Source organism: Chelonia mydas, chromosome 10 (assembly GCF_015237465.2).
Source record: "Chelonia mydas isolate rCheMyd1 chromosome 10, rCheMyd1.pri.v2, whole genome shotgun sequence".
Classification (NCBI taxonomy): domain Eukaryota; kingdom Metazoa; phylum Chordata; order Testudines; family Cheloniidae; genus Chelonia; species Chelonia mydas.
Window position 1 is genome coordinate 21,227,026 of NC_051250.2, and position 24,517 is coordinate 21,251,542.

Here is a 24,517-nt window from a genome sequence, read left to right on the forward strand (position 1 = left end):
TAAGGGAGGCTATGATAGAGGTCTATAAAATCATGACTGGTGTGGAGAAGGTAAATAAAGAAGTGTTATTTACTCCTTCTCGTAACACAAGAACTAGGGGTCACCAAATGAAATTCATAGGCAGCAGGTTTAAAACAAACAAACGGAAGTATTTTTTCACACAATGCACAGTCAACCTGTGGAACTCCTTGCCAGAGGACGTTGTGAAGGCCAAGTCTATAACAGGATTAAAAAAAGAACTAGATAAATTCATGGAGGATAGATGCATCAATGGCTATTAGCCAGGATGGACAAGAATGGTGTCTCTAGCCTCTGTTTGCCAGAAGCTGGGAATGGGTGACAGGGGATGGATCACTTGGTGATTACCTGTTCTGTTCATTCCCTTTGGGGCACCGGGAATTGGCTGTCGCAAGACAGGACACTGGGCTAGATAGACCTTTGGTCTGACCCAGTATGGCCGTTCTTATATTGTAAACACATTCCAGCAGGTGGAACCACATTCCTTTGTCTGGAATAGACATGGATCAGGCACTGCTTGCTATATATTTTGAGAACATAATTCTAGCACATATTTATAACTCTGTACACACCATACATTCATCATGCAGGAATATTAATAGTCAGTGAGTTATTAGTTTTCCAAGGATATATTACATGCCACTTTTTGGGTATATATCATGATAACAGCATGTTAGGCGTAGTGGGTATGTCCAGCCTGACAAGAGTTGCTGACAGAGTGTAGTGAACCACCAATAGGCCTCTGTGTCACACCTCTATAAACAATTTTTAGGAGCCACTCTTGTTCCTTCTTAACCTGTCATTTCTTCTCTGATCTCTTTCAGTCTGAGTTTTCAATTTCACCATTGTCCCCCTTTCTTAAAGGGCTAACTCAAGGAGGTGGTGTAAAAATCAATTCCAAGCAAGTCTACAGCTTAGCATTCACTATGGCTGTTGTCAATTCATTCTGAATCAATTCACTTATTGTTCACACTCAGTACACCATTTCAAATAGAGAGAGAGTGCACAATGAGGAAAGAAGAAAGTTTCACAGAAGGATTCAAAGTCAAAAGATGGTACAGAATAAAAACAGAGATGCAACAGTCTCGTACAGGAGACAAAAATGGAATAGAAAAGACAGACAGAGATTAAAGACCAACACAGAACAAAAAATAGAGAAAGTAGTGGAAGACAAACAAAAGCCAGATCAAAACCTGACAGTAATGTGGTGAGCAAAGAAAAAAAAGCAAAGAGAAAAAAGTCTGCTCTAGATTTACAGCTCCAGAATATCACTCTTTCCTTTGTCTGTCTATCTGCCTCTCATCCTGTCAGGTTCAAAGATAGGGAGGACATAGTGTCTGTCTCTTCATTGCCTGTAGGTTCAGTAATTTTTGCCACCTACAGGGTGTTCCCCACACTATCCTTTCTCCCCCCACCCTCCCATCCATTTCTGATGGAACAATAGTCACCTTCCTCTCATTATTTTCAACCTGTCTTACAGGCTTTTGTTCTACATAGTACTGTAATGAAATTCTCAACAATGTGTGGGTCAGATCTATTTGTTACAGGCTAAATCCTAGAATGCTTACTCAGGCTAATCATCCAGTGGACATCAATAGGAGTTTTGCCTGAGGAAGGACTGCAGGATACGGCCCTTCTTCACTGGCTGTAATTTCATCACCATTATAAAGAAAAAATGAAAATGAAAAGACAAAACACAGGTATAAGTAAACAGAGAAAGCTTTTAAAAAAGCATATGCGGTTTTATTTTGAATTTGGTTTTCCTTGTATTGCTATTGTTGCACCTAGAGATCTCAAGAAAGATTAAAGCCCCCCGGTGCTAAGTATTGTACAAACATATAATAAGAGAATCCCTGCTCCAAAGAGTTTGCAGCTTAATTTGACAAGACAGACAAAGGATTGGAGTGGAAATAGAAGCACAGAGAGGTGAAATGACTTGTTGAAAGTCACATGGCAAGCCAGTGGTAGAGGTGGCAATAGAAGCCAGGTCTCCTAATTTACAGTCCAGTGCCCTAGCCAGTAAACCATGAAGCCTGTCTAGCTTTAATTTATGATAACTGTTTAGTTCCTATAAACAGGTACTTACTTATTACTGTCTTATAAGCAAATGCTCTCTAGTCTAGTTAGGTTTAGATGATTCCACACCTCACTGCATGATAAAAATGCACATTCATCAGGGGAATTCTACATGGTCTAGAACATTCTGAGCTTTTCAAACAAGTGCTGGAGGGGTTACAGAACAACAAAGCCCTTGTACTCTTACACTTTCTTTACCCATTACTCCTCTCATTCAGAGAAAGTCTTCCTCAGCATCAGCAAAACATGAGTCTCTGAAGTGAGGGGCTAATTTCACTGCATTTGTAACACCGACAGACCACCGGTTGTCAGCAGGCAGGATCGAATCTGGGAACTCCAGAGCTTAGTGCATCAGTCTCTACTGCATGAGCTAAAAGCCAACTGGCTGTTAGCGAAGGCTGTAGAGCAAACTCATTAATCTCTCTCTCTAAGTGGTCTCGGTGCCACTGGATGGGACAGAACACCACACCCAGGAGGCGTGTGGGTTACACACTTCCCCTAGCTGAGAAAGCGCGTCCCAAGCTTCAGATACTTCCCAGTTGAAATCCTGGATGAGTCCCCACTTGTAATGCCGACAGACCCTGGTCATCGGCAGGCAGAATCAAACCTGGGACCTCTGGAGCTTAGTGCATGAGCCTCTACCGCATGAGCTAAAAGCCAACTGGCTCTTAGCTAAGGCTGGAGAGCAGACCCATTAATCTCTCTCTCGTGGTTTCAGTGCCACTAGATGAGACAGAACACCACCCCCAGGAGGTGTGTGGGTTACATATGTAACCCTTCTGCCCGTAAGAGGTGGCAGCAACAAGGGCCGGGTTCAATATCTAGGGGATCCATTCCAATAACACAATGCAAACCAGCTCGAGCCCACACCCAGTGACCTGGGACAAATATATACCACCCCCGCTGGGCGCCTCCAAGAGGCAATACTTCCTCTCTCGCAAGCACATAGTCTGAGTATAGCAAAAAGCCTTTTAATAACAGAGAGAAACAATGTGGCATTATGTTGGGGAAACACCACCAACAGGATTCATAACACAACCCATGAGCAAAAACCTACCCCAAGCAAATTTGGGCATGCCCTTTCCCTTTGGTTCTTGAGTCCAGCAACCCCAAATCACCCAAAGTCCCAAAAGGCCAATGACCCAAAAGTCTCCGTCCCTGGTCAGGGCAGCCCCAGAGTTCGAAAGTTTACCCGCAGAGCTTTACCTCTCAACCTGGGTGGGGGGGGTGTGTGCAGAGAGAGAGGTAAGGGGCACCTTACATGATCTGAAGCTGACCGCCCCGCAGCTCCATAGGCCTTCGCTCCTCTCCACCAGCCGTCCCACGAACTGCTTCGCTCGGCTCCACAGCCCACAAGCAGCTCCCGCCGTCCCACGAACTGCTCCACCAGCTGGTCCACAAACTGCTCCGCATCCCACAAGCAGCTCCTGCCGTCCTATGAACTGCTCCACCAGCCTGTCCACAAGGCACTCCAGCCGTCCCACAAACTACTCCACCATATATCTTCAGGCTCCCCCACTACTTAACACAACACTCAGTGATTTCAGCTCTTAGTAGGGGAGCCTCAGTGCTGGTGCACCATTAGCCCAAAGTGAGCTCAGCAGCCTGTAACTAGACTCCAAATGGAATCAAAATTAACTCTGATATTCCACAGTGGAGAGAGGAAGAAGTGCAATTAGCATGTAATACCCTCACCAAGGGACCCATGCCACCAAGTGTTAATACTTGTCTCCAGCCTCTGTCAACTCACAGAGTTTTGGAACCCATGACCCTTGCCTAGCGAGTGCTACTTAGTTGATGGTGAGTCCCTCCATCATAACAAAAGGCCAAGTACAGTTCCAGGCACAGTTCCCATAATCAGGGTAATAACAATTTATTCTTCCTGCCCCAGTAACAGAGACACTGGGGATCCCACAGCAGCCAAAGTGACCATTTGGGCAGCTATGGCCTCATTCTAGGCAGGGTGGGTGTGCCTATGCAAATGAGATCAGCCCCTGAAGTTCTTTTCCACAACTTGCCACACCTCACCACCAGATGTCAGTGTGGAGCTCATCCTGACACTGCTTACACATATACACTATTAATAAGGCTGCGTGACTTCCGTGACCTCCATGACTTCTGCAGCGGCTGGTGCAGCTGGCCCAGTGGCTGTCTGAGCAGCTCAGGCAGTCCCTGGGCCAGTCGCACCGACTGCTGCTGGGGCAGTCTCATGCCACTACACCCTCTCTGAAGCAGCAGGAATTGGGGTGTAGGAGGGGGCAGGGGGTTGGGGCACAGGACGGGGTGAGGGCTCTGGGCAGCACTTACCTCAGGGTCTCCCCTGAAGCAGCAACATCCCTCCCCCCGTGCTCCTAGGCAGAGGCATGGCCAGGCAGCTCTGCGTGCCACCTCCGCCTGCAGGCACCGCCCCCGCAGCTCCCATTGGCCGCAGTTCCCAGCCAATGGGAGATGAGGAGCAAGCGCTTGGGGTAGAGTCAGGGCACAGAGCTGCCAGGCCACACCTCTGCCTAGGAGCTGAGGGAGGGGGATGTCGCTCCTTCCAGGGAGGCATGGAGCCAGGTAGGGAGCCTGCCAACCCAACCAACCTCCCGCCCCCCACAGCACCAGCCACCCTCCGCAGCACCCACGGCACCCCCTGGGCCGCCCTCCTCCCTGGGCACCTGCGGTACTCCTGGAACCTCCAAGCTGCCTCCCCCAAACAATTTAGTCAGGGGTATATAGTTCAAGTCATGGACAGGTCACAGGCCTTGAATTTTTGTTTACTGCCCGTTACCTGTACCCGTGACGTGTACCCGTGACTAAAACGTAGCCTTAACTATTAAACAGCCAACGCAGAGCTTGCTGAATCTCACCCTGCACTTTTCTCAGGCAAAACATCCATTTGGTTTCAACAGTGAATCTGGTTTCAATGGGACATTTACCTGGATGTGGCCCAGGAAATTCAATAGTTTGAGTGGCAAATAATCAAATTTATTCCCTTCTTGGGTTTCTTTAGGTTTAAAGGAAGCTTATCTCCCATTTGGATGTCTTTCCAGTTCCCTTACATAACTGCAGTGCTGACAATCCGGTACTGCAATGCAGACAGAGAGATGGATCCTATTTCATGTTTCTAACTAGCCCTTCCCCCAGTCACTAAGCTCCCAAAACAAAAAGACATTCATGATCTTTTCCAATGGCGCTTCAACAGTGCATCCAGTGAAATGAGACTTCCACAGTGTGAGGAAGATTCATGCTGTGCTGATTCTCCTATTACTCTGGCTTGCCTTATAGCATGAGCAGGCACAAATAGTAGAGGAAAAGGGGGAGAGTTCCCCACTGAGTAGTATTAGCACCAACAGCAGCAAATTTCACTATTGCAGAGAAGAAATACCAGCAGACAAGTCTGAGAATAATATTTCATTATTTACTGGAGGCCCACTCTAAAATGGCAGCTATGCATATCTTTCTGTAATATGATGTGGTGCTTTCTCCATAAGAGAATTTGTGCTCTAACTTGAAAGGGCCAACTCTGCAAAAATGGAGCTAAACCTGCATAAAAGGGATTTGTCTGTTGAAAAATAAGCTGAAGTCAGCAGGCTAAGGGAAGGAATCCTAAGTCCCTTTTGCTTCAGGGTTCTCAACCAACATAGCTGGCCTGTGGCCAGCCACTGCTGGTGGTGGAGATCTGGTGGCCTTTTCCCCCAACTCCAACACAGAGTTTGGCCACAGTGGATTAATATTATAGGTCCAATCCTTCAGGCTGGTGAGAATCCTCTGTGAATTGCTGTGCTCCCTCAATCAGTCATCACTGTCTGAGTACCTTGCTGGCTGCTCTTGGCACCGCACAAGACCTGATCCATTGTGAAATACCCCAAATGCCCTTACTCTCCCCTCAATTATTATGGTGCCCTGAGCATGGGGGCGGGTGGGGGGGGCTTCACTGAGATGTGCAGGGCATACAAAGTCCTCTTGTGCAGACTCTCCACTGCCAGCACTAAAATGCTGCATTTGGACATTACCTAGGAGGTGCAAGTACACTCGGTTCTAAAAGAGGAAAGGGGAAATTTTCCATTGTTTCAATAGCTACCTTTTCATGCAGAAACAAAAGTTGCACTCAGTTTGGTTTTCATGTTCATTGTAAGCATATCCCAAACAGTACTTAGCAAAGCATGCAAATTCACTGAAGGAATATATCACTCCACAGCAAATAGTTTAAGAGCTATATTCTGGGCCCCTGGCTCCATCCTCTTTGCATGATTCTGGTGGTGCAGAGGGGATGCAGAATGTCTTTAAGGATATATGTACACAGCAAATGAAAGTGTGACTGTAGTGCAGGTAGGCATACCCATAATAATTTTAATCTAGCTAGTACAGAAAGATGTGGCAGAACCGGCTAGCTGTATCAGTAAGAACCCACTGGATACATAATTGGACTGCTACCCCACACTGAAGTCCATGCCCCCCGGTCTTCATTACTATTGTTACCTGTGCTAAATAGATTAACACTAGATTAAAGTATGCATATCCATGCTACAATCACACCCTCTGTTCTAGCTAGAAAAATTTGGAGCAGCCTTTGGATATTGTAAATTATGCTGGGGTTTGTTTCAACCCTCATGGGGCCCCTGGATCAGGGAAACAATGTACTTTACTGCTACCTTTACATGAGTTCTCTACCAAGTGTGGTTTGGGTGAACCTGGCAGCTGGGCCCTAAATTTAAAGCACAAATATTACAAGTGTTTTAAAGATATTTTGCTGGATCCATCTTCACTGTTTTGAAAGACACTAAAGCAATGAGTTCAAATAGAGACGAGCAAACCTATCCAGATAAAATAACAAATCCCAATTCTAACCCAGGCCAGATTAGCAACAACCCCAAATTGTTACTGTCTCATAATGGCTCATGAGAAATGAGTTTGGCAACCTTAGTTCAATTTCCAGTGAACAGGTGTCCAAAATCACCAAAACCATCGCAATTGTCACCTTCACCAGCAGTCTTGGCAAAAAGGCCAACAATACAGTGATGCATGACTGAACTTTCCGTTGGTTGGGTATCTTGCACTATCACTGCCTATACTGTGCTTCTTTTATAACTAAAGAGAGGGTTTTAATTTGCAGAGCTGTCAGGCCAGCTTTCATCTTGCCTGTGACCTTGTCCTCTTGTTTTCTCCTCCATCATAATAGACTGCCAGTATCTTTTTGGCACCTATCCTCCCACCTGAGGAAGTGGCCATTTCTGTCTTTCTAGTAAGGGCCTATCAGGGTATGTCTGCACAGCACACTAAGCCTGAGCTCTAACTTAGGTATGAACCGAAGCCCCACTTCCATCATTCTGATTTGAGTCAGCAAGCACTCAGATCAAGATCCTAGGACCCTGCTAGGGGGCATGGGATCAGACACCAAGTCCCACTGTGACTCAGGTCCAAGCCCTGTCATTTTGCAGTGTGGATGCAGGTGAAGCTGCAGACCAGAGTTAGGTCTGCGTGGTGTAGCATAGACACGTTAGCACAGCTCTGAGACCTGGGTCCAGCAATTGTAAACCCAGGTTTACAATGTACTGTGGATGCTTAAGTCCATAAGCCCAGGTCCCACAGACCCTGGTTTAGGAAGGAGAGACATGGTCCCTGAGGGTAACAGGTCATCAACTGATTAAGTTCAAGTAGGAATCAACCTAAACCAATCTTCACTCCAAACTCTAGCTGAAACAAATCTGGCGTATCTTCTTCCAAGTTTAAACATTTATATATAGTCGCATATTCAATTTCTACTTCCTGGGTTAAACAAGCACTGACAATGGAGGAATACAAACAATGTTAATGGTATTTTAGGCTGAAGACCAGGACTTCTAAAAGTCTTGTGAGAAAACCCAATTTCATGAGCTGTACAGCCTGATTCTAGACCAAAGGGAATCAGATAGAATTTGGAGAAATACTCTAACTGCCAGCTTTGCAGCATCTTATCTGAACTGAACCTGTAACATTCACTCTGTCCTAATTTAAATGGCATATATTTATAAATATGTACAAGTTAGCTAGCTATATGTGTCTCTCTGCTACAAGGATGTATTATATATTACAAGCAATTAAGCTCTTGATAATAAATTGTTCATCAATCTGCAGGTGATGTACTGTAAGTGATTGCTTCTGTAGGTACTAATCATCTGGTGCAATTACCAGAATTATAAATCCCCTCCAGGCTGACTGGATTTTATCAACAAGAACCAGTGAAGTAAGAGAGAGATTTGAGTTTAAGAATAAAGCTTAATATTAGAAATTTGTCAATTGGAAATTAGTGCCTTTTCCTTGAAGACAGGGCCAGCTCTAGGCACCAGCTAAGGAAGCTGGTGCCTGGGGCAGCAAATCAGAAGGGGCAGCACCTCGGCCATTCTCGGGGCAGCACTCCTTCCTCGGCGGCACTCCGGTGGCAGCTTTTTCATTTTTTCTTCTTTGTTGGCCCCCCTTTTTTTTTTTTTTTGCTTCACTGCTTGGGGCAGCATAAAAAGGTAGAGCCGGCCCTGCTTGAAGATATCCCATTGTTGTGACTAGTGGCTATCAGAATCCTGCATTGTTTTTCAGAACAGCCTTCTGGACTTTCATTAAATCTTTGCATCTGTTTAGAATTGATCAAACTCCCATTCCCCTCAGTATAGCCTCCTAAGCTTCCCCCTTCTTGCAGCTACTTCCAGCTCTTTATAGGTAATTGCCTAATTCCCCTCAGGTTGAGCTTGTTCTGTAATCAGGGTTGGCTTGGCCGCACATTCTCCAGCTCAAGGGCAATCCACCCCATTGCATCTCGTATCTTACCAACAACAAACACACGGCTAAAAACTGAGCTCTGTGATTTCCTACTAAACCCTTTCTATCCTTTCAAGCCCATCCTCTCTTATTGCTGACACCACCACTGTCAGCAAGGCTCATAACCTGGGGATCATCTTAGAATCCTTGCTACTCATTTCCCCACTAATTCAGGCTATGTCTGGAGATCCAATTCAGAAACTTAAGGTTATCCCTATTCAACAAAGCACGTAAGCATATGTTTATTTTAAACATGTGCTTTAGTATTTTGGATGGATGTGAGCATATGTTTAAGTACTTTGATAAACTAATGTCTAAATGTCACCATTTCCTCCTCGGACACATTTCAAAAGTCCAGATCTTTTTTCTCACTCCAGGCAGTGAACACTACCATTTATCCCTTGATCATCTCTTATCAGATTTCCTCCTCTCTGGTGTCTCTAACATTCAAATCTTCATATTACTCCAACCTGCACAATGCTCTCTCTGACTTTCTCCATACTGGCCTCCATGCTTTGAGGATGGGATTCATACGGAGCACTTTGATGCTGCAAGGTTCAGCCTAACTTTAGGAGCTTTGCTGCCCAGTGGAATTCACAGCCCTCGTTTAGGTGCCCCAGCTCCCTGTACAATGCATGGGGTGTATTAGATGCCTAAAAACAGGATTCATAAAAGCCAGCATGGTGAGGGGGGACCCACCTAAGGTAGCCAGTAGGAAAAAAACAAGGAGATGGGTTCAGACTAAGCCCCACCCCTCAAAGAGAGTTAGGTGTCCTCCCCATTCGGGATTCACAGCCATAGATCCACTTCTGGATTCAGCCACATAAGCCAGATTAGAAGTTTTTTGCAAAAAATCAGGATTGAAAGGAGAAGGTGGTGGCGATGCCCCCTCTAACCTTTATCCTAGTGATTAGAGATGTGGGAGACCCAGGTGGAAGTGCCTGATGTAGAGCAGAGACTTGAAATGGGGTCTCTCACTTTCCAGGAGAGTCCCCAATCAATAGCTCTCAGGTATTCTGCGGTAGGCGCTCCTCAGTTTCTCTGGCAGAAGCTGCTCCACGTGTACAAACAAGTAAATATTTATTGGAACACAGAGAAAGTGGGAATGACTGTATATCTCAGTGGTTAGGGCATTCACCTGGAAGGAGCAGACCCCCTGCTCCAATGACTCTATAAGTATTTGCACGCAGTGGAAGAGTTCCAGCAGGAGAGACTGAAAAAAGACCTTCCCCAGAATATCCCACAGCCCAGTGGTTAGGGCACTCTCCCTGGGAGGGAATCCCTATGCCACATCAGCAGGGGGAGGATTTGAACCTAGGGTCTCCACATCCTTAGTGAGTGCTCTAACCACTGGGATAAGGAGTACAAAGAGGGCAGTGCTGGCGCCACCATCATCATATTTTGTGGGGGTTTAGGTGTGCTCTGAGGATTGGGACTACTGGACTGGGACTAAAAAGGCATGATAAGCGGGAGAATGTCTAGTCTAATCACATGCTCAGCCACTGAAATTCACTGGGGGGTTAGCAGTGGAAATGTAGGCACCTGCAGGGTTAGGTGGCAGCTGAGGAGGGGTTTTGTGAATGCTAGTGGCCCTTAAATGTCGCATTTAAGCATTTGAAGTAGCATTTTGGTGCCTAAGTCTCCCTTGCGAATCCCACCCTATATGCCCTCCCAGATCTGCTCCACCATGCAATTGATCTCTTCTCATTCATTTCCCTTCTAAAGGTTCACTTTTCAAATGCTACCTGTACGTGAGCTGATAATTATATTTTATTGTTAATAACAACATTACAACAATATTGTTCTCCCATAATATGCTTTTCACTTGAGTTACTGTGTGATCTCATTGCTGCAACCTTCACCATACCTCACTCATTCCTCCTGTCCCTACTCCTTCCTCTTTTGGGTCATATCTTAAATGAGTCTTAAAGCTCTTCGGAGAAGACAGCAAGTTTTTTCATCGGTACCATAAAGCATCTAGAACACTTCTGGATACTTTAGAGTAACAAACAACAAGAACTTGACATATATAAGCTAAATTATAAAATTATGCCATTGGAAATATAGTATAAGGCATTAATAATGAAAGAATGGCCCTGTAAATTACATTTTGATATCTATCATCTATTTACATTTTGACATCTATAATCTATTTACAGCACAATATTAGCAATTAGAGTGTACTCAGAAATTAGAAAAGAGTAAATTTATAGCAATAACCCAATAGTCAATATAGCCAGCATGGTTTGCAAAATTCTAATGCACTGATCTGCTTCATGTTTGTTGGAAGAACTTGATATCTTCTGTGCATATGACATATGCTACTGAAATCTTTTTATACCCTTTTATTAAGTGACATGACATGCTGCTGTTTCCACTGTAAATTACAGGGATCCAGGGTGGGACATGAGAGAATGGCTATGGTAAACAGAAAACACAGTCTTTTAAAACGAGTTCTCTGTAGTTGAGAATCCATTGTTTTGGGGAAATATATTTATACATATTCTTGGCAATTTGTCATATGCTGGTTTAAGGCACCAATGACCAAAAAAAAGTGTTACATCTGAAAAGAGAATCACTGGTTATCTCCAGTTTGGGAAAAAAGAACTAGACATGGTGTAAAACCTTTTCAAAACCACCTAAGTCCATTTTTCAAAAGCACCTAATCAGTTAAGCTAAGGTACCTTTGAAAATGGGACTTAGGCTTCTAAATCATTTAAGCACTTTTGAAAATTTTACAGTGTAAAAATCAAGAGTGAAGGGAAAACAGGAAATAAGTGAGCTTCCAGTAAGAGTCTGCTATTGCATTACTGCTTTGGAATAAGTTCTAATGGAGATGACTAACTAAACATTAATGTCTTTATTTAACTCCTAATTTCTCCCTTTAAAGTGGGATATAATTACAAGAGTCCAAATGATAAAACAGAGACACTTCCCAGGAACTGGGGAAATTGCAAAGGAAGAGAAGAAATTACGTACCAGCCATTGCCTACCAGAGTCCCAGACACACAGACATAGGAAAAAATGTTTTCTTGATTTTTTTTTCTAATAGGATCACAGAACTCAGTTCAAATGCAGTTTCTGGGCCAGATCTGGCCCAGGAGTGTTTTGGTATCTGCCCCATAATTCAGGGTACAGGGCCTGTTGAGAGAAAAGAAGTAGAATTTTTTGCACAGCTGCATTTCCCCATCTGTAATGGTGGGCCTAGAAGAAGCAGCTCCAGAAGCAGGCAGTTCTGGCTAGGGGAGGGGGCATGGACAATAGCTGGCAATGAGCTAAGTCAGAACTAGAGCTGGGCCAATTTTCTTTGGCAAATTTATTATTGGACAAAAATGCATTTTTCAGGGCATTGAATTTGGGCTGAATTTGGTGAATAGTTTTGGCAAAAAAAAAAACACCCCAACAACCCTGAAAACAAACATTTGGAAAATGTCATTTTGAATCCACATTCACAACATTTAGTTCAACACAAACAAAAAATATTTTGGTTTTTACATTTTGATGAGAAAACCCAAAATACTACATTTGGGTTTGAAAAAACCTAATTTATTTTATTTTTCAGTTCAGCCACTCAACTGAAAAATCAATTACTCGTTCAGCTCTAGTCAGAACATTACATGTTGCCTTCTGGTACAGCTCCTAAGTGGTCCTAATTACAACTTAGTATCCTCTTCCCATAGCAGTGCCTGGGAAGGAGAGGGGCGGTGCAAATCTCTTCTGGGATGCAGAAAATCCCAGTGGCACAGGGAGATGAAATTTACACTTCCCTTTGCCAGCAAAGGCTAAATCAAGCCTTCTCTCAGAAATTAGGTAAAAACTGCCTTCAGCTGAACTGACTCTTCTGATCATAGAGGGTGGGCTAAGCCAGTTCACGGACACAGTAAGAATATAAGATGACTTACCAAACACGATCATTTCCAGTGAAATTGGGTCCTTCTTTCTCCTGGGAAGTGTTTGTTAGTTAACAACTGTTGCAAAGCCAGTGGAGGGAGCCAGAGAACAAAATATTTGCATATTGCCACCAGTCCTCACAATAAGATGCAATTATCTACCTACCCAAAAGAGACCACCTCTCTCCTTGTGCCATATTACCACAGAGCAGATCAGCAAAGGTGCTCCAGCTAATCAACACTGGTGTAAACATGAAGTGTCTGCTGATACAACCTTCTGGGAGCGACCTGCAGCTTTGGAATTTCATCCCAATCAGTTCCAAATAGCCTGAATCTGATGATCTCCAGTCTCCAGTGCAGGCTGCAAAACTCATCACTTTTTCACCAACAACTGAAATTGTGGAGAGAGGGGCAAGTTAGAAGAGTAAGGATAGGGAAATGGTGGAAGAAGAAGAGGATTTGATATTTTAAATTGCCTGGCTTTCTGGTGGTGGGTTATATTGACTTGCATTGCTGCACATTTAGCGTAGTAGTTGTGATGTATTTTAAGTTCTGCCAAGAGCATAGAGACAATATGGATAAACCCCATATCTTGCCATTTGTACAAATCTAAAATAAACTGTGGCACTTCACCACTGTATCAAGTCTAACTTATTTGGCAACTGCTTGTCCTAAATGAGTTCACATATTGACAAACCATTTTATTTTATTTTATTTACAAACTGAGTAATAAACCTCTATTTTTTTACATAATTCAGAAAATACAAAACAATGGGAGAGCCCTAGCCTTTAAGGGAAACTTTAATGTCTTGTATAAATGACAGGTTACTGTAAATTCAAGAGGAAACCTGATTGACTTGAGAACTATTCTTGCAGTAGAATGGGAGGTTTTGGCAAGATTTGATTTCACAATCTCCATATTAATGAGATTGGGTGCTAGTACAAAACAGATTAATCTTCAAAAATCAATGAAAGATTTCAGAACAGCTGGATTAAATTTAATAATTTAATCTCTGACAAATTATCCACACCATCATATCTGTGTTAAAAGAGAGAAAGAGAGAGAGAAGGAAAAACAATTAGGAGAAAAGTATTTATCTAAAAATATTCTGTACACATTATGCTTTGCTTTAAGACTAAAATTTTCATAGCTAGAGAGACCTATTTGGCAAGTAAGGTAAATTTATGGGACCATGGGATTTTCAAAAATGCACCTGACCTGAAAGAGGAAAGATGGTCCTGTCACTAGGGTGCTAGAGTAGGGCGCACATCTTCTGAGTATTGTTGGCATATCCATGAGGTTAGGTACTTTACTGGGGCCTTTAAACTATGGGCTGGAGCACATCAGGAGTTTCAGCACTGAAAAGTCAGACCACGCAGAAGCCATATCTTCATGTATAAGCAGTAGGCTGCATTCCTACTCATGATGCAAATGCTGCTTGTGGGGATGTGACAAAGATATCTGGTGAGGGAGGAAAGTGGGTTAAGTTCAAGAAGATGCAAGCAAAGGTGTAAAGGAACAAAACACTATTCTCTACTAACAGTGCAAAGTGTTCAACTGCAAAAAATAATCAACATATATGCGGCAAAGGGAGGATTGCACAGATGTATGTTTAAATTATAAGGTGTACTGATGGGTGAGGGGAGCTCATTTTTGACATCATAATTTTCTGACTGTCCCCCTAGTGGTGCACTGCAAGGTCTCCCCAGGTACCCAGTTGTGAATGACTGTGTCTTGGAGGCAGGACAGAGACAACTGGTTCTCCCCTACTTGTGATTGTGGCCACACTTACTTTGTGGGCTGTGGGAAGGTTTCACTTCTACAGTTGGAAAGGCTACTTGGAATGTAACAGGGTGGTCTATCCCTTTAATGGACAGTCCTTTTCAGAGGCAAAGTCCATTTAAGAATAGACATTTAGGCCTGGAAGAGGGAATTATCAGACCCAGCTGGGAAGGAGTCAAGTGATTCCTATAAAAGCTGGAAGGGCTGGGGGGGGACTATGGAAGCTATAGGAAGCAAGTTGGTGCCTGTGGCAGGACTTGGAGCAGGGGTAGGAGAAGAGACGCAAGGGGAAAGTCCTCTGGGTCCCTGCAACCTCCTTTGGTCAGAGGAATAGCTTTGTTTGTGTTACCATGGCAGTTCTGTGTTTGAATAATAAACTGCCCCCTGAAGGAAGGGTCAAAAGAGATTCTTGGTGTAGAGTTTATTCCTTTATGGGATGGGTAGACAGGCCAGCAGTCTACAGGGCACTTGCAGTGCCACCACCAGAGCCTTAGTTGGACTCATGAGTGGGTGCCAGTTAGGTAAAGGATACAAGTTTTGGTTCTCGGTTGGAGCTGACTGTTGGTCCTGCTAACAAAGTCTGTGCTCTTGCAGACTCCCCCAGCGATTCAACCACAGCATGCAAGGAGCTAGAAACCCCATTTGGACGCTCTGCACTTGTGGGCTCAATTCCCATTTCCCTGGGGTGGGCCAGTTGCTCTTTGACCCATGCAGCATATTCCTGTCTTGTTGATCTTATTTCCTGCAGGAACTCTGGGTTGTAAGAGACCATCACCCCTTCTGCCTATGCCAAGTGGTCATGGGGAGAAGTTTCTGGCCCTTACCCAGCAGCCTCTGCAAGATCAAGTGCTTCACCTACTTGAGGTGTTTCCAGTATTGGAGAGAATAATTTACATAGCTCCACCTGGTAGTATACACTATGCAGCATCTCAAGGAGTGAATAAAAGTCAGATGCTACCAGACTGACTGCTATTTAAAATGAGATTGCTGTGAGATAAGAGAATCTCTGTGACCCATGATATAATTTCCACAAAAATACTGTTGCCCTGCGTTGCATTTTATTTTAAAGTGCTTTCTTCTCAGCCTAGAAATCGTTCTCGTACTATCAGTCTCATTTATTCCTTTAATGGATTTTTTAAAAAGGGGGGTGCTTTGGTCTGTTGACCCACAGCAAAATTTAATCCAGAGCACGTAGGATAAGAATTACTGCAGTTCATGCCATTATTAGGGTGTTTTGGTAGGAACACTGCATTGTGATATTTGGCTTCAGGGTGCTAATTCTGACTAGACAAGCAACTGTCATTCCTTTTGGCCAATTGATTACAGTATTTTAAAATGACCTTTCCTTTCTAAAAGTAAAAAGAAAGTGTTCAAAAGGCAAATCTGCTCTGCTGTTTATGAAGTGACCTAAATAGTCTTTTAATGATGAAGTGTCTCAGAAAGGTCTAGTGTTAATAGATAACAGGAAAACTAATTAAGGTTTTACCTCTAGTAACATTAAATGCAAATGTTGCATAAAAGTAAGTTTCATCTTGTCACCTGTTACAAAGGGAGGGCTTAGGCTTCCTTGACCATAGGATGCTGTTCTGGGAAGGAGGACTGCTGGGAAGAGAATGGGTCCACCTGCCCAAGAAAGGGAAGAGTATATTTGCACACCAACTTGCTTACCTAGTGAGGAGGGCTTTAAACTATGTTCAAAGGGTCAGGTGACAAAAGCTCACAGGTAGGTATAAGAAAGATGACTAATAGAGGGCTAGAATTTTTGGGGAGAGAGGCAGAATGGAAAATCACTATAGCATCATCGGAGCAACAGAGGGAAAACAGTGGGGGACTCTCCTCATCATCTTAGATGTCTATTCACAAATGCAGGGACTATTGGGAATAAACAAAAGAACTGGAAGTAATAGTACATAAGCTAAATTATGATTTAATTGGCACCAAAGAGACTTGTTGGGGTAAATCTCCTGACTGGAATACAGAGGGCTATAGATTGTTCAGGAAGACAGCCAGGATACAAAGGGAGGAGGTGTTGCACTGTACATCAAAAATATATACTTGTTCTGAAGTCCAGAAGGAGTTGAAAGTCTCTGGGTGAAGATAAAATGAGCAAAAAAACCAGGAGTCATGGTAGAAGTCTACCAAATCAGGAGAAGGTGAAGAGGCATTTCTAGAACAAATAAATATATCTGAAACACAAGATCTGGTACTAATGGAGGACTTTAACTACACATAGATCTATTGGAAATTAGTACAGCAAAACACAAAAAGTCTAAGAAGGTAATGGGAACAACTTCTTGTTTCAGAAGGTGGAGGAAGCATAGGTGCAGGAACTAGGAGTGCTGGGGATGCAGCAGCACTCCCTGGCTTGAAGTGGCTTTCGTCATATACAGGGTTTACAGTTTGGTTCAATGGCTATCAGCATCCCCACTATATAAATTGTTCCAGCACCACTGGGAGGAAGTAATCAGGGTAGCAGTCATTTTAGACTTGATTCTGACTAATAGGGAAGAATTGGTTGCAAATCTCATATCTCGTGGTAGAAGGCAATCTGGGTAAAAGCGATCATTAAATGACAAATGTCATTATTCTGCAGAATGGAAGGACTGAGAGCATCAGAATAAACAATGGACTTTAAAAAAGCATATTTTAACAAACTCGGAGAACTGGTAGGTAAGATCTCCTGGGAAGAAAATCTAAGGGAAAAGGGAGTTGAGAACTGGTAGTTTCTCAAAGAGACAATATTAAAAGCGCAATAGCAAACTATCCTAATGCAGAGGAAAGCTAGGAAGGATAGTAAGAGACCAATATGGCTCCATGAGGAGCTCTTTAATGATTTGAAAATCAAAAAAGGAATCCTACAAAAAAAAGTGGAAACATGGGGTAATTGCTAAGGAGGAATACAAAAGAATAGTACAAGCATATAGGAACAAAATCAGAAAGGCTAAGGCACAAAATGAGTTATACCTAGCAAGGGATGTAAAAGGCAAAGACTGAGGGGGAACATGATAACAGTTTTCAAGTACATAAAAGGTTGTTAGAAGGAGGAGGAAGAAAAATTGTTCTGCTTAACCTCTGAGGATAGGACAAGAAGCAATGAGCTTAAATTGCAGCAAGGGCGGTTTAGGTAGGACATTAGAAAAAATTCCTAACTGTCAGGGTGGTTAAGCACTGCAATAAATTACCTAGGGAGGTTGTGGAATCTCCATCACTGGAGATTTTTAAGAGCAGGTTAGACAAAAATCTGTCAGGATTGGTCTAGATAATACTTAGTCCTGGGTGCAGGGGACTGGGCTAAATGATGTCTCAAGGTCCCTCCCAGTTCTACAATTCTATGATTCAATAAGAGGTTTTATAAATACATTAGAAGCAAGAAAAAGACAAAGGAAGCTGTAGGTCTACTACTTAGCAGGAAAGGAAAACTAATAACTGATGGCAACTTAAGGTGTTTAATGCTTATTTTGCTTCAATCTTCACTAAAAAGAATAACAGTGACCAGATACTTAACATGATTAATATTAACAAGGGGGAAAGAATATAAGACAGGATAGAGAAATAACAGGTGAAAAATATTTGGATAAGTTAGACATATTCAAGTTGACAGAGCTTGAATACATCCTAGGGTACATAAGAAACTAGCTGAATCTACCTTGGAACTGTTAGCCATTATCTTCTAGAATTCATGGAGGATTGGTGAGGTCCCAAAAGACTGGAGAAGGACAAATATAGCACCTCTTTTAAAAGGGGAACAAAGACAACCCTGGGAATTATAGACCAGCAAGCCTAACTTCAATACCTTGAAAGATACTTTGGTAAATTATTAAATAAGCAATTTTAAGCATGTAGAGGGTAATAACTAATAACCAACATGGATTTATCAATATCATGCTGACTCAGCCTAATTTCCTTCTTTGACAGGGGTACTGGCCAAAAGACAGGGGAAGATACAGATGTGATATCTTGATTTTAGTAAGGCTTTGACATTCTCATAAACAAACTGTGGAAATGTGGTCTAGATGAAACTACTATAAGGTGGATGCAAAGACCATAATAAAGAGTAGTTATCAATGGTTCGCTGTCAAAATAGGAGGATGTATCTAGTGGGGTCCCACAGTTGTCTGACCTGGGTCCAGTACTATTCGTTAATGACTTGGATAATGGATTGGAAAATTTGCTTATAAGCTGGGACCAAGCTGGGAGGAGCTGCAAGCACCTTGGAGGTCATGATCAGAATTCAACATGACCTTCACAAATTGGAGAATTAGTCTGAAATCAACAAGATGAAATTCAATAAAGACAAGTGCTAAGTATTACACTTAGGAAGGAAAAGTCAAATGCACAACTACATAATGGAAAATAGCTGGCTAGGTGGTAGTACTGTTGAAAAGGATCTGGAGGTTCTAGTGGATCACAAATTGAATATGAGTCAACAATGTGATGCAGCTGTGAAAAAGGCGAATTTCATTCGGGGGCGCATTAACAGCAATGTCGTATGAAAGCCACAGGAGGTAACTGTCCTGCTTTAATCAGCACTGGTGAGGCCTCAGCTGGAATATTGTGTCCAGTTTTAGGCACCATACTTTAAGAAAGATGTGGACAAATCGGAGACAATCCAGAGGAAAAGCAACAAAAATGATAAAAGATTTAGAAAACCTGATCTACGAGGAAATGTTAAACAAACTGGGCATGTTTAGTTTTGAGAAAAGAAGACTGCGGAGGGCATCTAATAACAGTTTTAAAATATGTGAAGGGCTGCTATAAAGAGGATGGGGATAAATTGTTCTCAGTGTCCACTGCAGGACAAGAAGTAATGGGCTTAATCTGCAGCAAGAGATATTAAGGTTAGCTATTGGGTACACTATTACTTTCCACTTTGCAGTTTAAAATATTAATTACCGAAGTTTAACAATACTCCATGAGGCAGACATTCTTCTCTACAGTTTAAAGATAAGTGCCCTGAAGAATCAGGAGGTCAGCTGGTTTGTCTGTCACACAGTGAATACATAGTAGAGCTGAGAAGAGGCTCCCTGACTCTCAGTTTTCTTCTCTGGCCCAAACATACTGTATGTCATCATATATTAAGAAAACATTAAAAAAATGAGGAGGGTAAGTGACTAAACACCTTGTATTCCCAGACAACCTATCCAAATCATAGTGTAGTTGCAGTGCAGTACAGTAGAAAAAGTGCTGGGTTCTAGTCTCACCTCTGACACTGACCTACTGTATCAAATAAGAGAAATAATTTCATCTCTCTCTGCCTTAATTTCCCTATCTAAAATGACAATAACACTCACTGCCTTTTCTAAAGTGCTTTGAGACCTGCAGATTAAAAATGCTATACAATAATTTAATATTATTATCCATTGTTTGAAGCTTCATTTTCTTTTTCCTCAGTTGGGCTTTGTCTACACTAGCACCTTTTTGTCAGTAAAACTTTTGTCAGTCAGGGGTGTGAAAAAACACACCCCTGACCGATGTACATTTCACTCACAGATGTGCCAGTGTGAACAGCGCTAGTGTCGGCAGGAGATGCATACTAAAAACGGGTATTTTTACTTCTACTTTTCAATATGTCTATAAGCTTTAGTGAGGAGCTTAGTTTCATTCCATTAATTGCTGATGGTGTCTTAATGCCAGACAGCACAGGGGAATAAACAGAGAGAACCCTTCATATATACATTAGTAATAATAAATTAGAGCAGCGACTTTTCATTTTCAGCCCACTTTACATAACGTGTTTGGGGGCATCTGTAGCTCTAAAGGACTGAATCAGTCAGAACTACATTTGGAAAACAAACCATTATGATCAGTCTTAAATTAATAACATTGCCTAAAATAGATTCTATAGATTACTTTTGAATTATGAAGGCATTTAAGATGCATTTTTTACATTATACATATGAAGAGCAAGCTCTTCTCATTAAAAAATAACTACAGAAACAAGTCCAGCTCATTTCACATATTTTGAACATGTCATTTGGGTTGCAGATGCTTCATGTGATTTTTTCCAAGGAAATGTGATGTAAATGATTGGTCAAGGTACCAGGACAATGTACAATGATGGGACTTTTGACTGGACTGTTGCACAGTCTAACAGCCCTCAGTCTTAGTACATATTCCCAGATATATTGTTTAAATGTTTCTTTCTTCATTTTCATCCCATTACAACTAGCTACAGTCCTTTGAAGCGTTCTAAGTAACTCTCCTACATCCTCAATGCTATACTATTCAGACACTTATATACACAATTATCAAGCTTCTTTTAGAGTCAGACTGTATCTTTGCAGAAGTATATTGAGGTGCAGCAATTGTGTGTGGAAGGGATTAGGAACTCCATATGTTCTCCTTGCAGAATTTCCTTCAAGTGCCCCCCCCCGAGGTGGGAAAGGCTCTGGTTTCAATCTCAGTGTACCAGTAGACAGCTCCTTATTAATAACAGCATAGCTATTGGTACCACTATAGTAGCTTTTACTAATTAATAACCCCATATAGGGTGAAGTTCTGGCTCCAGCGAAGTCAATGGGAGTATTGTCATTGACTTCAGTGAAGCTAGGATTTCAGCCATAGTGTTTAGTACTTGGCAATAGGGTGACCAGATGTCCTGATTTTATAGGGACAGTCCCGATATTTGGGGATTTTTTTTATATGGGCTCCTATTACCCCACACCTCCATCCCGATTTTTCACACTTGCTATCTGGTCACCCTACCTGGCAAGGAGGGGGCCCTAAGGCTCATGGTTGTTTGAGGGCTAATGAACCTCCTAAAATGCCCTTCAGGAGGTCTACAAGAAAGAGAATGCATCCCCTCATTAGCTTACTACTCTTTTCTGCCCTGAATCCCATCAAATCTCCTCCAGGCTGCAGGAGCAAGGCTTACTTCCTACACATCTATAAAGCATACAGGAGTGGGGGAGAGCCTTTGGAGGAAGGCATTTTACTCATAGTTAGATTAATCCTATTCATTTCAATTGTGTCCAAAACTCCTCATTCTTAACCTAGTGTGACAGCTGTCATCTTCGCAAACATACCAGGGACTGACCTAGGCACTTCCAAGGCTAAAAGCAGGAAACTACAGCTTGAGCTAAAGCACTCTAGCTAGGGCTGCAACAGACTCATACCCCTGCAGACTAGCACAGAGGGGGACCTGTAATGTATGCTTACCATTGGACTGCACTAGGATCTGGCAAAAAAAAACTTTAGAAGAATTTTCTGGGTGTTGTGACCACTACTTATTTTGATGTTAAGGCACAACTGCATTTCTAAAATATACGGGTTTCAGAGTAGCAGCTGTGTTAGTCTGTATTCGCAAAAAGAAAAAGAGTACTTGTGGCACCTTAGAGACTAACAAATTTATTTGAGCATAAGCTTTCGTGAGCTACAGCTCACTTCATCGGATGCATTCAGTGGAAAATACAGTGGGGAGATTTATATACATAGAGAACATGAAACAATGGGTGTTAGCATACACACTGTAAGGAGAGTGATCACTTAAGATGAGCTATTACCAGCAGGGAGAGCGGGGTGGGGAGGGGGGAGAAAACCTTTTGCAGTGATAATCAAGGTGGGCCATTTCCAGCAATTAACAAGAACGTCTGAGGAACAGTGGGGGGTGGGGATGGTGGGGAAATAAACATGGGGAAATAGTTTTACTTTGTGTAATGACCCATCCACTCCCAGTCTTTATTCAAGCCTAAGTTAATTGTATCCAGTTTGCAAATTAATTCCAATTCAGCAGTCTCAAGTTGGAGTCTGGTTTTGAAGTTTTTTTGTTGAAGAATTGCCACTTTTAGATCTGTAATCGAGTGACCAGAGAGATTGAAGTGTTCTCCGACTGGTTTTTGAATGTTATAATTCTTGACGTCTGATTTGTGTCCATTTCTTCTTTTAGGTAGAGACTGTCCAGTTTGACCAATGTACATGGCAGATTGACAAAGCCAGAAGAGTACCCAGAAGTCACCTACTACAGGACAGGCCCAACAAAGAAAATAACAGACCGCCACAAGCCATCACCTTCAGCCACCAACTAAAACCTCTCCAACGCATCATGAAGGATCTACAACCGACCCTGAAGGACGACCCATCACTCTCACAGATCTTGGGAGACAGGCCAGTCCTTGCTTACAGACAGCCCCCCAACCTGAAGCAAATACTCACCAGCAACCACACACCACACAACAGAACCACTAACCCAGGAACCTATCCTTGCAACAAAGTCCGTTGCCAACTGTGTCCACATATCTATTCAGGGGACACCATCATAGGGCCTAATCACATCAGCCACACTATCAGAGGCTAGAAGACCATGAACTCTAGTGAGCCCATCTAAATTTAGGGTGTCATTGGTCATGAACCCTTCATCCAATTCACATCAACTTTGGTGGCAAAATTCTACCGTGGCCCCAGACCTAACCTACCAGTTTGGAAGAACATATGTGAAAATGTTTGCTACTCTGGAGAAAGGGGGAAGAATATCAGAAATAAAAGAAACCTGGTTGGAACCTTAAATATGGAAGAACTACTTTGGTAGCATTATGCATTGTAGGATCTCAAGCACTTTACAAGCAGTAATTAACTCTTTCAGCAATCCTGTAAGATAAATATCATCCCATTATACAGATGGGTAAACTTAGGCACAGAACAGTTAAGGTTAACACTTTTATGATTAGGCAACTGAATTAGTGGTCTGATTTACATGGTGCTATGCATTTATGGCTCCCACAAACTTTAGTATATATGACTTTTCCAAGTTCGCGGAGCTAGTCAGTGGTAGAGTCAAGAATAGAACTGGAGTCCTGACTTCAAGGGCCAGCTCTCCTCTTACTTATACTGGTGTAAATCAGTAACTCCAGTGAAGTCAGTGCAAAACTGGTGTGGGATAGGAATCAGGCGATAGGTCACCTGTTCTAATGAATAGAGAGCACTCCTTTATTCAACATAAATACATCCCAACCCAATATTAATTAATGGTCAGAATGATCTGCAGTGTGTGTCTGTGTATGAAGCCAACCTTTTCCAAAGTGGGGGGCATTCAGATTATGGTGATTTGTCCCATACCTACTAAAAATACCTTTACTTCTGGAACAACATAGACTGTCAAGTGAGGTCACATTTATCCCTAAAACAACATATTCAATTCAGGTTTAAGTGATCTCAATTAATGTTGCAAAGTGCTTTGAAGAAGAAAGGTGCTGTATAATTGCAAAGTATTATGATTATACTAAAAATCTAGACTCTTTACTTTCTTCTGTGATAATAAGCAGCACAAGCAGGATCCACTGGAACTTAGAGACTGTTGTTTGAAGTGGTATCATTTCTAAAACACTATTTCAGCAGATTTAGGGCATAAGTAAAGGAGAGGGAGGAGGAGAGATTCAAAATGAAAGAGAAAATGTTATCACTCTCTCTAAAACTAAAGAATGTGTAAATTGAAAATATTTAAATTAACTTCTTGAAATTTATAAGAAATTCAAAAGAGCAGACTTAAAAGCCAGTGGTATCTGATAAATTGGATGCAGCTGACATTACCTTTTTAGATTTATAAAAGCATTTGAAAACTCAAGCATTAGGGGATCAGAAGGGAAAAACAAAATGGATCAAAAAGGATGGTCAGTAACAAAATGCAAGGACTTTACAGAATTAGTGAAGGCGGCCACATACTTCCATTTTTGAAAGCACTCCAAAATTTTTTAAATAGGATTAGGGTCATTCCTAATTGTTTCTAGAATAAAGGCTTGTGGTGTTTATTTGCTGGGCTCTGTCTTTTCTGAGTGATTAGCTTTATGAAGATTAGGTACCAGTAATTTCCGAAATGCCGCATATAAGGTAATTAGCTCACAGCATGTTTCAGGTTGTGCTGCCCATGAGAGGAGTTTATTGAGTCTCTGCTGAGAGGAGGATTATAGGAGCTATCACAAACAAGGAAGCAGTAAGTTAAAAGAAAGTTAATTCTTCATCCCAAAGTGGATCTATGTTAGCTTAA